The following is an 18,050-nucleotide window of genomic DNA, read 5'->3' as shown; positions in this document are numbered from 1 at the left end:
ACTACTATTCTCCTCATTGTAAAGATGAGGAAGTGAGACTCCAGTAGCTTGATGTGTAGCCTAAGATTCCTCAGTTATTAGTTGTTGAAACCCAACTGTAGAGATTGACCCTAATTATCAGAATATTCACATAAAATGCAAAGTCATGTAGGGCAGACATTTTCAATGCCCTGGTAATTCCATGGAAACAACATCCAGGACAGGCTAAGTGCTGCACTTAGAATATTGAGGGGGGAGAATGCCAGACTGTTGACACAATTTAGATGGCAGAACTTCCACAATCTTTTTAGTATGAACAATGTACCCTCCTAAAATAAAACCTGCTCTTTGGACCTTCTTTGTTCTTCCAGAATCTCTGTAGTCAATTCTCTTTCTTCAAAATGGGTAAATCTAGATGTGTGATCTAGTGAACTTGAATAAGCATGGTCTCCCCTAGGTTATACCTTCAAGCCTACTAAAGGAAATGAGGACTGTTTAAAATCTTTCAAAAATAAAACAAAACAAATACATATAACTATTTCAAGATACATTCACTCGAAAGGTACCACATTTAGAACCTAGGAAAACATTCAATTCATTATGAGCCCACTACTTGGAATGTAGAGAAAGCAAGATCAAAACAAAATAGAAATGTAATCTAAACTGAAACCTTAGCATGGTTTACACAACAACAGCAACAAAAACTCAATGTTATAACCTAACAATGCAGAATGAGAAAACTAAATTAGTTCTAAGTAGCTATTATCGTAACAAGCTTAAATCATTCCTAAAAATTGAAAATAAACAATAATAATCAAGATATAATCTCCTTGAACTTGGAAAAGAAATTCAATTTTTTTTAATCAAAGATTGAAAACCAAGCAGGAATTTAATTTACTTCGAATGGGGATAATTAACAGAATTTTGGGAGAAGTGAGGTGCTAGAAGACAGCCAGTAAATAAAAAGTAAAGATCGTGATATTCTTTGTGTTTTTTGAACATCATAAATTACATAAAAGGAGTTGCAAATAAATGTTAAATCAACAGTATGACTTCTTATAAAGGCATCTTTGAGGCATCACCAGATTCAGTTACAAAATGAAACAGCCAATCTTGATCTCCTCAACAAACCTTTAATGGCCCAACTTTCGGCATTAGTTTTAAATCTTTTATGCACTGAATTAAATTATCTTTTAAACCGCTCACCTTTGCTCACCCCAAACCTCAACAAAACTAAACAACATTCTAGTTTTTGTTACTTATATTAGAATAAACATCTAGTTCATCATTGGGGCAAAACTCAAAATGTGATAAAACCAGATATTATTTAAGAACATATTCAAGCAATGCTAATTTCATGAAGTCTCTTAACTTGACATTTTATGACCACACACTTAATAATTTCTGTGTTTAAGAATGAGAGCATGACTAGAAGTCTTTCTTTTTCCGCTCTCTTCTCTCTCTGTCTCAAGGTCACAACTTAAAAGTAAATAGAATAGTTTTACCACTTTCACAGCTTTTTAAATGTGTTGAATCAGACAAATTGTTATAGCACTACAAAATCATGGAACATGTGAGTACAACATAATTGTTTAACCTGAATATAAACAAAATCTGCATAAGTATTTAAGGATAAGTAAGAATGTCTGTCATTCTAGCATCTTCTGTAGCTAACTTCAAATAAACTACTCATCAAATCATCATGTTTCATGGAGTCCAAAGTTCTACAAAGTTTGTTTTCTTCAAAGAATAATCATAAGTTTACTAATTAAAATATTTTTAAAAATATTCTTCTTATTATTATTTTTTTAACCCGGGGAGACTTTATCACTGAGCCACATCCCCAATCCATTTGTTTTGTTTTGTTTTATTTTTGAGACAGGGTCTCACTAAGTTGCTGTGGGTGGCCTTGAACTTCCAATCCTCCTGTCTCAGCCTCCTAGTCCTTAGGATCACAGATCTTCATCAGCGAGTCCAGCTATATTCTTAATTTTCATGGTAAAAACATTGGCAGGTTGATTTTAAAAATATCTACATGCAAAGAGATACCTGCAATCCTATGTTTATTATAATGCTATTCACAGTAGCTCAGGTATGGAATTGGCTGAAATGGCCCATGATAAAGAAGTGTCCATGAATAAAGAAAATATACACAATGAGATAGTATTTGACCAAAAAAAAAATAAAATTTTGTCATTCATGGTAACATAGATGAAACAGGAGGATATTATGTAAAATGGAATAAGACAGGCACAGAAACACAAATACAACATGATCTCATACATGTGTAAATGTTAGAAAAGTTGAGCTCATAGAAGGGAGAACAGTATAGGCTTATAAAAGTAAGGAATAAGAAGAATAATTGGAGTGTGAATGATGAGTATCCAACTAGTTAGATTGGAAGAAAAATTCTGGTGTTTTACAATACACAGTGTTACTACAGTCAATTGGAAATGCATTGTAGTCAGAAGAATGGGATCCTAATTTGAATAAGTTATACTTCATGGATGTATAATATTTCAAAATACATTCTACTGTCATGCATATCTTAAAAAGAACAAAAGAAAGAAAAATGAAAAAGAAACAGAAAGGAATGCATTATAGCCAGGCAGAGTGGTATACCTGGAGTCCCAACACACAGGAGCTGAAGCAGGAAGATCACTTGAGTGCAGGAGTTCCAGACCAGTCTGGAAAGCATGGTAAGACATTGATTAAAAAAACACAAATATTGTATTTTTCAAAATAGTCAGAAAAGAAGATTTTGGAATGCTTCACCACAAACAATAGGAGATTAAAGTGAGAAATATGCTAATAACACTAACTTCATCTTAACACATTGTATACATGAATCAATCACACTGCATCTCTTCAATATGTATAATTATTATGCAGCAAAATGAAAAAGCACAACCACTATAATAAAACAGAGATATATAAAAAGTACCTTTCTGTACATGAGTAAAGCAAAAAACTGAGTATGTCAGAGTTTGGGATAAAGTTTTCTGAACACATTTTAGGAAAGGAAAGGGAGAATGGAGAGAGTCATCACAGCCACAGATATGGCCAGTGGCAGGCGGATTCCAACCATGTTGGTTTTAGTCTCGGTTATCACAACCACTAGTTTACCTTAACCTGATGCTTTACTTTTATCACTTGAGAAGCACAAAGTTTAAAAGTTAAAAAAGATCATTTCAGAATGATCTATTTTTTTTCCATAAGCAAAAAAAGACTGGAAAGATGAAGAGTGCTGAATTTGTAATCTTTTTTTTTTCCATACAAAGAGTGGCTCCCCTTTGTCCTTAAGATAAAACTAAAATTCCCTTCTTGGAACATAAGAACCTTAAAGTTCTGCCCTTGCTTAAGATGCATGTGAAACCACCTTGTCTTAGTCCCCCACTCTTCCCTGTTCCCCTTGAGTCTGAGTTAGCAGTATGTCTCCAGTCAGCATAAATGTCCCCACGTTGGCAAAATTAACCAGCTTTTCTCTTGCCTTGGAATGCTCACACTGAATGGTAAGTTCCAGAATGAGAGGGTTCATTTGTCTTCAATGATTTCTTGCCTACTGTTCTGCCCATAGTAAATGCTTAAGAAAAACATTTCATAGTTATTAAATAAGTATATGATATAGGACTTATGACTTAGTATTCTTTTGCACAAACATCAAATTCATCTTTATTCTCTCATTCTTGTCCCTCTATCCAAATTTTTCTCTATGCCCTTTTCATTCGATTTCCTAATAACTGTCAACTGTAACGCTTTCTCCATCCCATATGCCATTACTGCATTTTAGATAGTGAGCATTTCCCTTTTCTATTATTGCAAAGATCCATCAGTTAACTGACATTCCAATTCTATTCTTTTTTTACATTTTAATATTTTATTTACTTTTTAAAAATCATGGTAAGAACATGTAACCCCATCCTCCTGACAAATTTAAGTGTACAACACTGTGTAAAACTACAGGCACAATATTGTACAGCTCTCCAGAATGTAATCAACTTACATAAATAAAACTTCAACATGTTTCTATTTTTGAACTCTGCAAAGATTGCTATATATCTCAGAATATATTCAGAGTCCTACCACTTCTCCTCACCTCCTCTGCTACCCCTCTGCTTTGAACTCATCTCTAGCCTGTTATCCACAATAGTGCTTTGGCTGGTCTTCCAAAGTCCACTCCTAACCCTCTTACAGTTTATTCCCAACAGAGCCCCTGGTGTGATCATTTTAAAAGTTTTTATGTCAGGGTCACTCTTCTGTCAACATAGGCAATGGATCCCAGTCTCCGTATTGCCAGCCAAGGGCTTGCATCATTTGCATGCTTTTATCTCTTGTCCATCTGTCTCCAGCTCTTTCAATCTATTGCAGCTTGTGGATATGCTTTTCTTCAAGCACCCAAGATGTACACTTGTCTTAGAATCTTTGATAAAATGCCTCTTCTAACCAAAATTCTTTCCACAGGTAAATGCTTCACCCTCTTTTTCTTTTCTTCACCTTTTCATCTGATTATTACTTTCTCAATGTGATCGTTCATGAATGCTTTTTTAATATTGCACATTGATAAGCATGCCACATTGATAAGCATGCCACTAGTATGTTCTGATACTTCCTTTCCCCCTTATACTTTAAAAATCATCTATAAGATGTACTGATTTTTCAGACATCATGCTAGAGACTCTATTTTGTGTGAGTGTTTTTTTTTTTTTTTTTTTGGTATATTCCAAATGACTTAAAAAAATTCCTGGAGTGTTATAGTAGATGCTCAATAAATATATCTTTAATGAGTGTAAATGTTGCACAGGGGCATTATGAAACTCTGATTTCAAGAAATAAAACTCAAAATTCTTCAGCAGCATATAGTGAAAATATCAACTTCTTTCATGAACAACATTTTAGACTTATTTGCTCTTTCTTTTTGTTTGATCCAAATTCTGTTTTCTATTATTAGCCAAAGTGATCAATAATCAATCCAATTTATATAATCAAATGTAAACTAATGTGGGTTTGAGTATAATGGAAGTCTGCTTCTGGCAAGCATTCAGTATGGTAGGGTTTGGGCTTGGTTGCATAGCTACATAAATTCCATGGTAAAATTCTTCAGCCATGACTTCATGGCAGGGCATTAATGTTGTTAATCTATCTTTGCAGTGAGTAGAAAGGTTGGGAAAACAGAGAAACACTTGCTACAGTTCAGTAGATATTAGAGTTCAGAAATAACAGCAATTCAAACACATATAAAGAAGGTAATGCTAGTCCATACAAATATAGACCAGAGGGCATTAGGTATGAACTAAAAACAAGGTCGAAAATCACAATAGAAAAAAGTGAGAAAAAGAGCAAGAAGAATTTAAAGCTAGGAAGTTGTAAATTAGCACCTTGGTGAGGAAAGTAAAAGCATGGCTAGGTGATAAATACAGATTCAAAGGTCCTAAGGAAAACAGACAAACAAAAAAAAATTTTCAAACTGACAAAATAAGTTGGTTCAACTGATAAGTTGTATACTCATCCCTAGACACCAGCAGCCAGCCATAGGCTTGACATTGCATGACAGGAAGTAGGTGGAATATCACCTCACTCCTTGCAGAGAGAAGATCTCTATCAATTTCTATTTTCTAAAAAAAATGCTTATTCAGAATTGCTGGGCTATGTTCTAAGCTGTGTGATTTAACACTACTCTAGAAAGCAGTGTGAAGAAAGTTTACTAAGTTCAATTTGTTTACTTTCTCTCATTTGCTCACCCACCTGTAAATACACAGGGGGGCTCATACTCAATTGCCTTCTCAAATCCCATTCTGTAGAAGAGCCGTTCAAATATATCCAGTGAGCTAACAGTATGACAAGCATACTCATTAAAATGCACTTCCTAAAATAAAAAAATGCAGATAATGAAAATTGTTTTCTGAAGTCTCAGGATAATATGCTGTTCTTGTAAGAATCAAATTAATATTTTTGATATAACAACATTACTAATCAGAAAGCTTTTGGCTGGGCATGGTGGCATAAGCCTATAATCCTAGTAGCTTGGGAGGCCAAGGCAGGAAGATTGCAAGTTCAAAGCCAGTCTTAGTAACTTAATGATGTCCTAAGCAACTTAGTAAAACCCTGTCTCAAAATAAAAAAGGACTGGAGATATAACTCAGTGGTTAAGTACCCCTGGGTGGTTCGATCTCTGGCACACACACACACACACACACACACACACACAAAAAAAAATAAGCCTTTGAAATTTTTCTGAATATACTTTTTGAATTGTCTTATTTTAAAATATAGGTTTATAATGCTTTGAAATTCTTTGAAATAAATACAGATGTTCCAAGTACAAAAAGAGAAAGATGTCTCAATCTCAGACTTTAGAAAGAACTATACAAAGCTAGATACACTGGTGCACAGCTGTGATCCCCGCTATTCAGGAGGCTGAGGCAGGAGGATTGCAGGTTTGAAGAGGCCTGGAAAACTCAATGAGACACTGACTCAAAATAAAAAAATAAATACATAAAAGAGTTGGGGGAACCCTCTGTGGTATAGTACAGGATTCAATCCCAGTATCACCCCCCCCACAAAAAAAAGAGACAATGTGATTTGAATTTTGTTCATCAATGCTGATTAAAATCTCATGAAGAATTTTAACTATGTAGCTAATTTTCATGTATATATTTGGTCTTCACAGAAGCATATGGAAATGCATATTTAATTTGTCAGAGTTTTGCAAGTCACACCCGCCTTCAGAATAATGTGCAAAGTAAAAATCTTCCATATGCTGGAAAATGGTTAGTCTATTATGCTGAGAGTAAAGAGGCATATATTTAAAAAAATTCAAGAGAAAATTCTTGATCACTATGGATTGTTAAAGAAATATTAATGAAAATATCCCTGCGTGCAAAAATTTAGAATTGAAGGTTTAAATTTATAATCAATTTTTTTCAATCATATCACCTAAAATAAAGTCTTACTAGGATCATATTCCCCTTACATTAAAAAAGTTCCACATACTTTTTAGGCATATATTGCCATGGTCAATGTCAAATCTTCTGAGCCCTGACCAAAGCTGATGGGAATAGGAAATGATGTGGGAACCAACAGCATGCTACCTGTACAGGAGCTGATCATAAAAGTGATGGATTAAAGGGTAATTCCTACCCAAATTATCTTCTTTGGAGAGTAAAAGCAGGTAAACAAAGATAAAATGGATCCCATAGTTTAGATGTTTGTCCTGAGCATATATTCCAAGTGTCCTGGGGTCTGTAAAGCTAACCCCAGTATTCGATGTCTCAGGACCCCCACTGGTCTGTGTGTGAAGAGTCCACATACAAGAGCCACCTACATACACAGTACATGTGACATGACAACAAACCTCTAGCCTGGCTCCTTTGGCACTCATAAAGAACATGATGAATACATGCACTTTGTAAATAAGAATACATTAAAAATTAGCAAGTTAGTTAAAAAAAACCTGTAGATTTCAAATGTCTCTTTCAGGAAAAAACTTGAAGCAATTAAAACAAAAGCTGAAGCTCTTTGATAAGTTTTACTTTTAATGTCTGAAAAGATCATTGACCCCCATATATCTTCAGAGACAACAGACTGCATTTTAGAACAAAAAAAAATTTGGAGGTTTCAAAGGATTTCAGTGTTCCTGAATTAATGATTATGTAATTATTATCTGAGAGTAGTGATTTGTGAACAGAAGTGGACTTAATGTATTTTTTAATACAGATAATTACTATTTTGGCTTAATTTAAGAACTAGGATTATTTTATCTCCTGAGTAGCAAAAAACAAACAAACAAAAAATAGATTATTTACTGAATTTATTTTAAACTGTGATCACACTTCCAAACAAATAAGTTATTTTTATGATCACAGCTTTAACTCACCATACAGGAAAATTATTTGGAAATTTTTACATAGTTGAAACTGTCAAGCCAAGAAAACAAGAAATCTTTTTCTAACAATTTTTATAAAACAGTTTCTGAATGAAAATAAGTTTAGGTTATGTGTTATGATGCTACAGATGAGTGTTCTTTAAGTAAGTTGCCCATTTCTGGACCCGTTGGAGGGACAATTTGAAGACCATGACAGAGGACAGATGTAATGCATGAGTGTGGCTCTAGAAATAAGTGAGAGCTTGAAATCCTGATTTTACCACCATGTATAATTTCTAAAATATTTTATGATAATGAGGCAAAATTTAAAATGTTAAGTCAATAACTCAGATTCCATAAAAATTCTAGTAAAGAGATAAAGAGGAAAAGATCACTTGACATATCCCTTTAAAAAATGCCATTTAAATAATTCTTTCTTCTTTTTATACCTTCTTAAATTTATGAAATTTATGAAGTGAATCTCTCTTATAGGCAACATTTTCAGCTTTCAAAGTAACAGAGAGTGAATTTATTCACTTAGTTAACACTGTGTTCTATTTTACAGAGGATTTGTGTCTTTAGTTTCCTACCTCCTTGCTCAAGCTTTTCCCAAGAACCTCTGAGTTAGTCATTTTTGTCTCCACAGCTACTATGGAAAAGTTAGTCTGAGAATTCTCCAGGCCCATTAATTAGAGTTGCCTTAGGACACATATTCTAATTTTGGGTTTTCTGTCATTTATCTAACTCTTTGAATATTTAAGTGATCTCTCTCCAAAAGGCCAGTAAGATTTAAAAATCATAAACAATAACCTCTTTTTAATTCCATCAAGAAAGTTTTATTTATTTAAAAATTTTTTTTAGTTATACATGGACACAATATCTTCATTTTTTTTTATTTTTATGTGGTGCTGAGGATCGAACCCAGTGTTTCACATGTGCGAGGCAAGCACTCTGCTACTGAGCCACAAGCCCAGTCCAAATGTTTTATTTTTTAAGAGAGATTTTTGCACAGAAGTATTTGTTGGTTATATTTGCTTATGCTTTCTTAATCAATTAAGGATTGTTTCCTTAATTTTACATGAACAATGACCAGCTTAGAAAAATACCTGTGTCAGAGTAAAATGTGAGCTTTATCTTATTAAATTTTTGAAATAGAAAATAGACACACACACACACACGTGCATACATATATGCACACATATTCATATGCATACAGACATACTGGAACTTCTCATCATCTAAAGACAAAAGGGAAAATGTCTCTTAATAAAATCAATTTTAAACCTAGCAAGGAAAAAAATTGTCACTAAGATGCATATTAAAATATAAAGTTAAAAATTATAAAAGATTTAACTTATAATTTGACAAAATTAAGATTAAATTTATAATATGCTCATCTTAAAAACACAATATAGTAAATATAGGTTTATTTTTTTTGGCATGTACTTTGACAAAATGATACTGTAGCAAAATATAATCCACTTCATATTATGTTTAACTTTTCAGCCTGACCTTTAAGGTAATAGTTTTTAAAGATTTTTTTTAGTTACTCACCATTTTCTTTATACTGTTAATATTCAAGTCATATGCTTTTGAAGTACCTTATCAAATCTCTTTTACCTAATCTACTAAGGATTCCTTGATAAATTCTCTCAGATGCTAATGGAAACATTATATTAATGACAATTTCAGAATCACATACCAATATTAAACTCTCCAATTCACTGTTACGTTGCTGGAATCCACTCTGCACCAAGGGACTGCCCATTCCCTTAATACTTTTCTTATCTCAGCCTTGATTAGGGTCTAAGCCTGCTGTTTAAGCACACACAAGGAATTCCCCCTTCCGTGGACTCTCACCTTCATCCTGATCTTCCTCTTTCTTCAAGGCTTTAACTATGAAATTCTTGTACTATTAAACACATAGTCAATCATTTAAACACACACACACACACACACACACTCTCTCTCTCTCTCTCTCTCTCTCTCTCTCTCTCTCACACACACACACACACACACACACAAACACTTTAAAGTACTTGTTAAAGGGTGAATAATTAAAACAAGAAAAGTTATTTGGATACCATTTCGTTGAAATAATATATTTAGACACTAGATGTCACCTTTCTTTAAGCAACAAAGATGACTTCACAAAGTGTAATATATATATGAGCAGTTACATTCATTCTGGTATACTCGATGTTCTCCATATGGTTCTCAGCTATCATACTGAATACTTTAACAACACAAACTCTCCATAGTCTCTCTAATGTTCTAAGAAAATTGAAAAAAAAATTACAAGTGATGGAAGATTTGTTAAACATATTTAATTAGCTGATCCTCAAAGCCTAAGAGCTAAAATATAATTATTAACTGGCAAGAGTTAGTCCTCATACAGGAACTTTTGAAGTTTAAGTTGTATTTAATCTCTGCGCTATACATATTTTCCACAAGCAATGTTTCTTCCCCTCATCTTTAAAATAATTTTACTTATTGAATATTATCCTAACATCTAAACAATGAGTCTTGCTCAACATGATATTTTTGCCTTTCAAGTCTTCCTGTTGCTTACTCTAACACTCTTGTGGAAGGTGGTGTTTATTTGTAGCTTCATAAAAAAGTAAAATACATTTATGGAACACAAAGTAAAGTTTGGCAAAGCATTTCATTTTCTCTCAGGGATACTGAACAGATTATATGAAAATAACAGATCCTTGTATAAATAAATCTGCTACTTTCCATCAGTAATTAAAAAGTTCTAATTCTCTAACACAAATCAAATACATTGCATGATACCTTGTAGAGGAGAGGAAATTAACGATAGAAATTGGCAGCACTTGAATTAGTCAATAGGCATCACATTAAGAAAAGTTAAGAATGTGAGAAAACAACATGAATAAGCTCGGAACAGGGTTTCCAGCCAGGTGCAGTAAGTAACCCACGCCTGTAATCCTAGTGGCTCAAGTGGCTGAGACAGAAGGATCACGAGTTCAAAGCCAACTTCAGCAACTTAGTGAGGCTCTAAGCAACTCAGTGAGACCCTAAAATACCAAAAAACAAAAACAAAAACAAACAAACAACAACAACAACAACAACAACAACAACAAAAAAAAAAAAAACGGCTGGGAATGTGGCTCAGAGCTCAGTGGTTAAGAACAGGATTTCCTTTAAGGCAGAATTTACTAGTCAAGCCTGATTTGAGTCCCAACTGTCTCCAGAGTGAATTGGATAAAATGCAATGCATATATTTTCAAAAAAGCTAAAAGCATTGCTCTCACACAAATACAAAGTGAACACGCAAGAAATATGTCATTCAACTCAGTAATTAATGGGAGAACCAGTGAGATGAAAAGGGCAGTAAAAAAGAAAGTTCAGGAATGGGGATTTATACAGTTATTTGGGGAAAGATCTGTTGAAATAAACTTGGTGATAGGTAAAAATTATTTAAAATCCTATAATGTCACGAACTGTAACTCTAGGGGTTATCTTTACTGCATGAAAAAAATGATCTCCACTGGGCAGAAGTCTGTATATTAGTATACAAATTTACAATGAGTAAACACAATATCTAGGAGTAAATATTATATAATTACCGAATAACATTAAAGAATGCCCCAATGACATTGTTAAAAATGTCACCCATCATTTTTTAAAATTTCTCTTATTTTGGATTCTTAAAATATAGCTCCACATGTATCAATCACATATAGTAAAATGCTGAAGTGTTTACAATTAGTGCTTTAGATGCATCATCTCATTTTTTTCTCACAAAATTTGACTATGAGGTAAATGCTGATAATATTTCCATTAAGAGGCCTAAACAGATCAGCAAAAAGTCAAGCTAGAATATGAACCTGGTCTACTATAATTTAATTAAAGAAGAATAAGAAATGGCTAGGGTGGTGAGTCATCACACAAAAGCAGGAAATATCTTGGGTACCACCTATGTGGAAAATAATTGTGCTATGTGAGATGCTATCAATGGGATTTGCTAAAAATATAGAAGAGGACTTTTAAAATATGTATACTAACCTTATAATATATACTTGATATTGTTCTCTGAGTATTTGAGACAGAGAGAAAAATCTAATGTAGTAACAACAATGAAGATGTATGACTTATTAAATGTCTGTCTAAAGGAAATGTGCTCTTTAATTTAAAAATTTTAAAATTGTGAAGAAATTTTAGACACTATTAAATAAATTATAGAAAACCATTTTAAATTCCTAGGATTTATATATGCACATAACTTCAGAAATGTGAGGTGCTGCAAGACTTATTACTAATTCCACTTCAATTCCTGTGAAGATTATACCACTCAGCCAGTGTCTGAAAGGATTCAGAAAACTAATCAAACATTATTATGTTATCTATTGGGAGTCTAGACAGTCTCCCCATCACACACATTCCAATACAACAACAATAAAAAGGCTACCCCCCTGACTTCTCAGAATATTTTTCCTTTATCTCCATACCAGATAAAAATAAAAGGAACAGTTATAAGTTCCTCGGTCAAATAAAAATGTGTAAATGTGTTGGTGTATTACATTTGCATTTATACTTTCTCTAAAACAGAAAGAGAGTTATATAAAATAGAAAAGTACTACTTTTTTATGTCATCAGTGTTGTTCAGTGTTCAGCTTCTTCAGGTTTCATGGAAGATAAAATCTTTTAGGATGAAAGATATTCCCTTCAAGCCATCCTGTAACATTTTATAGCTTTAAAGGTAGATTTAATTTTAATAAAACATGCCACGTTCAAGCCTCTATTAGGCACAGCTCTGGTTTTCTTTGATTTATTCATCATTGTGAGGAATCCAAAATTTTCTAAAGTCTAATTTTTGAAAAACCAAATTCAAGCAGTCTTTTTTTCATATGAGCATTTGCTCTAGCTGATTGCAGTGGCTCATTTTAGCATTGAAGCTTCCCTTTTATGACTAAATTTCTTGTTCAACCAATTGAAGTCTTTCAAAAGCGTTTATTTTTGATAAAACATTTTAATGTTAATAGAGTAGTAAAAAAATTGCAATCCAATCCTTATTCCCATTGAATAGCATCTTAGAAATTTCTGTAAATTTTTCATACTATGAAAATGCATTTATTTGTTCATCGCCAAAGAAGAATTTGAAGATGGTACTCACGTAGGTTTTATTGTGTGGGCATGCTTTTCATGGACAAAGGCACCAGCAAGACCTCCTGCTCCTGCATTTAAATACTGGATGGAAAATAAGTTAAATTTTATGAATCTACATAAATATATTAAAATAAACAATATCATAGTTTTTAAATAAAAATATAACATTTTACTTTAAAATTTTTGAACTTTTGAAATAAAACAGAATCCTGGGGAATCTTATTAAATGAAAACCTAATGAAAATTTGTATTGTTAGGTTGATAACAAAACTGGTCTTTTTAAAAGTTTGATCAAATTTTTCCTCAGTTAGTAGATAGTTCCATTGAGGTCTAATTTCAAAGCTCCCATATTTAAATTATTTTGCCACAAGAATATTGAAATAATAATAAAAGCATCACATTTTTAAATGCCTATATTAAATTTGTTTTATTTTCACCTATTAATTAAATTTTCTTCAAATACCAAGCTGATTGCCTAAGAATTATATTTACATATGTAGAAATTTCACAGCTTACTAACACTAAGAATCCTAATCAATTTGAATTAAGTTCTAATTGTGGGACTCTTTCTCTAGAACCTTTTGATTTTTTCATAACAGCTTAGGAATTAAAGAAATAAGTTCTCTGTAATGATGGGAGTGCTAAAATTAAATATCATATCATTCTTCATACAATTCTACTTATAACCCAAATCAGACCATACAGTAATGAAAGAAATGGAGCAAAGTAACTTCAATCTTTGAAATTGGCCCATGGAGCCAGTTTTTCCTTTAGATTAATATCAATGTGAAATAAAAGGCTATAAATATGTTAAATTGTTTTTACCTTGTAGGAACACCAGCAGGCAAAATCGACTCCCCAATCATGTAAGTGGAGTTCAACGTTTCCAACTGCATTTGCCAGATCAAAGCCAACAAAACAACCCTAAGAAAGAACATGAAAAAATCTTAATTTATTGCAATGATTAAAAACAGTAATACAAATATCTTTAAGTAAATTTTTAGCAAACTTTTATGCCATAAGTCATGGTTCATCCTTTGATTAACAAAGACTATTCTCCCCCCTCTTCTTCACTAGGTTGACATTTGCACCAACAATCTAAAATCTGGCACCTTAGCAGAACACAAAGCATTAGCACCAGACTGTATCAGAAGTCACTGCATTTGTCCCACCACTCACTAGGGAGAAAGAGAGCGTTCACCTAAAATTATCCTTACTAAAGCTACAAAAAGGATCAATTTTTATTAAACAAGAGTGACTTGTTTCTCATGTTTTTAATGTTTGATGTGTGACCACATTTAGAAATAGGATGGTGACCACAAAGGAATGCACTGGTGTAATTGGTTGAGTTGTTAGCTTAACTAGTCACTTTAAAATTTCATGGATGGAGAACCAGTTTTGCATGAAAAAGCAAGTGATAGACAAACACTTGTGATTCATACTGGGTATCTGACAGACATTCTTTTGAAAATGTATAGTTTCACTTGAAGGAAAATAGCCTGTAGTATTTTTACTCAAGTGATAAAATTACTTTCCTAGACCAACTAGATTTGTGGAAAACTGGTATCCACTTCTCTGAGCATGATTATTTCCCAGTATTGAGATATTTCTGATAAATTTAGTCACAAAGTATAATTTTAAAAATGTTTATAATTAAATGTCAATATTTAGAAAACATATATAATTCAATGAACCAATATTTTCCAAATGATCAATGCTTGATGTTACAAATCATGTATAGATTCAATATATAACATATTCAGTATAATCATATTTAATATACATCATTGGATTTTAATATAATAAGGTACATAAAGTTTAGTGATTTCAGTGATTTTTCTTCACATTCCGTAAAGCAACACCTAAGAAGTTCTCACTTGTCAAGGTTTAGTGCAATATCAAAGAAAATTCACAATTTACTAAAAGGGCTGTTAAGCCACTTTTTGCCTTTTACAACAATATATCTGCATGAGTACCAATTATTTTATATAATTCACCATGAAGAGAAAAACAAAGATTCAATGGAGAAGAAGCAGGTATAAAATGTCAGCTGTCATTTGTCAGATGTTAATGAATTCACCAAGGACTCTTTTTTTAGCTTGTTTGTTCTAGAAAACTTAATATTTATAACAATATAATCTTTTATATTGAATTGTATATTTTTTAATTGTAGTTGAACACAATACCTTTATTTATTCATTTTTTATGTGGTGCTGAGGATCAAACCCAGGGTCTTGCATGTGCTAGGCAAGCGCTCTATGGCTGAGCCACAACCCCAGTGCAATAATGTATTCGTTATGTTAGTAAGTAATAATCTTGCTGTTATTCTAAAATAAAGACACTTGAAAATTCTGTTTTAATTGCAAACACTGTAAATATAAATAGGTCTAAACACATCAAGTTCTCTTTGAGATTCTTGATGATTGTTAAAAGTGTGTGATGGATTGGATATGAGGTGTCCTCCTAAAGCTCATGTGTGAGGAAATGTAAGAGTGTTCAGAAGTGAAATTATTAGATTATGAGAGTTGTAATATACTCTGTGGATTAACCCACTGATGTGGATTAACTGGGTGGTAACACAGGGTGTGGCTGGAGGAAGAAGGTAAACAAGAGCATGCCTTTTAGGTTTATATTTTGTCCCTGGTAAGCAGAGCAATCTCTCTCTCTCTCTCTCTCTCTCTCTCTCTGCTTTTTGACCCCATGTCCTGATTTGATTTTCTCCACTGTGACCTTCTGCCATGATGTTCTGCCTATTGGCCACAGAGCTATGGAGTCAGCTGATTATGGACTCAACCTCAGAAACTATGAGAAAAAATAAACCTTTTCTCCTCTTAAGTTGTTTCTGCAGGGTCTTTTGGCCAGAATGATGCAACAGCTAATTAAAACAAAGTATAAAGGTTTTTCATTTCTAAAAAGCTTCAGAAGTCTCACTTTAGTACAAGCCAGTTATCCAAGTACACACACTGTGGTCAGTTTCACTAATAGTTCTGATGCTTTGCTCTTTTTTGTATCCAAATACTTTGCTCTATAACTTTTCAGTTACTTCCATTGTGGGCAATGTGTAATTTTCTGCTGGTGGTCTCAGTCATCTGATTTGTTTGACCAAAAGAATAATGTTATCACATGTAAAAAAGCAAAATAAAACAAACAAACAACAACAAAAGGAGTCTCCAAAACTACCTGTGTGGACTGGAGTTGTAGTTCAGTGGCAGAGCATTTGCCTAATGTAATGAGGCACTGAGTTCGATCCTCAGCACCACTAATAAATAAATTAAAAAATAAACAAACAAACAAATAAATAAAGGTATTGTGTCCATCTACAACTAAACATATTTAAGAAGGAGGAGGAGCAGGAGGAGCCGGAGGAGGAGGAGGAGGAGGAGGAGGAGGAGGAGGAGGAGGAGGAGGGAAAAACCACCTGTGTGACTTGGCTTGCTGCTCTCTTAGGGAAGGACTTGCTTTGGTCAATCTGCCAGCCCATAAGGAAAAGAAATTTCTTCACCTGAGCTCAGCCTGTGTCTCCTGCATTACTACACCACTTGGTTGGCAACAGATGCATAAGTGAAGTTATCTGACATTATCAGGACCTCTCCAGCCAAGTCCTGAGTAGATCAGCTGACACCAAGGTGACCCATAGATGACTGATTATTATTTCAAGGTAGCTGGTTCTCAAATAGTTTGTTACACAGCATTTTTATGGCAAGAACTAATAATACATACACTCAGTTCAAAAAGGGCAAGACATAATTTACCTGGTCTTAGGAATTGTAGCTGACCTTCCAAGATGATCATAAAATGGGAGGTTAGAATCAGTTACTCTTGAGTTCCTTTTAGTTCGCCTGTTGGAACGAGCATTTATCTACCCTCAGCACTAAAGATATATATAATACAGACCCTAAAAGCTGTTTTATCTAATCTTCAAATTTTTCAAAATCAGGAGCTTTCTATTCAACGATACAAGGAAAAGTTCATATTGTTTGGGAGAGAATTACAAAGATAATTTTGACTGCATGTGCTTTCCTTACATATTGGCTCTAGACCCTAACACTTCTTTTTTTAAAAAAAAATTCTTTATTTTCTATTTTTCCCACATTTTTAAATTGGTGCATTAGAGTTGTACATATTGATGGGACTTATTGTTACATATTCATATGTAACAATATATGCACACAATATAACAATATAACTTAGCCAATGTCACTCCTCAGCATTTCCCCCTTCCTTCCCTACCTCCCACTCCTTGGTCCCTTTCTTCTATTGATCTTCTTTTGATTTTTAGGAGATTCATCCATACCTTTATTTTCTTTTTTTTTCCATTCTAGCTTCCTCATATGAGACAAAACATACAACCCATAAGCTTCTGATTTAGACCTTTTTCACTAAACATGATGGTCTATAGTTCCATCCATTTTCATGGAAATGTCATAATTTTATTTTTCTTTAGGGCTGAATACATCATTTTGTATATAGACTACATGTTATTTATCCACTCATACACTGTTAGATACCTAGGTGGGTTCCATTGTTTTGACTATTGTGAATTGTGCTGTTATAAATATAAGTATGTATGTATCATTGTAGTAAGATGACTTTAATTCTTCAAGGTAAATACCCCAAAGTGGTGTATCTGTAGCCCCTAACCACCTCTCAGGCTCCAACTGTTTTTGGTTATTTACTTACCATGTGGTTTCAAGCATTTTGAGTGTATTAGTGGAAATTCACGCTGTTATAGAAAAGAAAGCAGATTTCTTTCTACTAAATTCCCAGACAATGGAACAACGAATAACTACTATCCAAATTGTATTCAAGTAGTAACTTTCTAATTTAATTGCTTATGATCAAAATCATTTGACTTTCTCCATATTGAAACATTAAGATTTTTTCCTAGAAGACTAAATGATTCATTCCATATAAAAATCACTTTGTACATGAACTTGAGTTTAAAAAGAAAAACTGATAATTCCTTTCTGTTTTATCTCTGATTTCATCCACTGTTGGTTTACCATTAGCACATATACACATTGAAACTTCAGATTTCCTGCACCATCTAAGGAAAACTTTTATTGACTAAGGTCAT

General features: G+C 33.2%; 1 pseudogene; it reads right to left on the bottom strand.

Moving 5' to 3' along the window:
- The window catches only part of LOC143640133 (kynureninase-like), a 163,621-nt pseudogene that overhangs the window by 18,533 nt on the left and 127,038 nt on the right, over positions 1-18,050 (bottom strand).

Source organism: Callospermophilus lateralis, unplaced genomic scaffold (assembly GCF_048772815.1).
Source record: "Callospermophilus lateralis isolate mCalLat2 unplaced genomic scaffold, mCalLat2.hap1 Scaffold_123, whole genome shotgun sequence".
NCBI classification, from domain to species: domain Eukaryota; kingdom Metazoa; phylum Chordata; class Mammalia; order Rodentia; family Sciuridae; genus Callospermophilus; species Callospermophilus lateralis.
The sequence above is the reverse complement of the archived record's forward strand: the minus strand, read 5'-3'. Positions and strand labels throughout refer to the sequence as shown.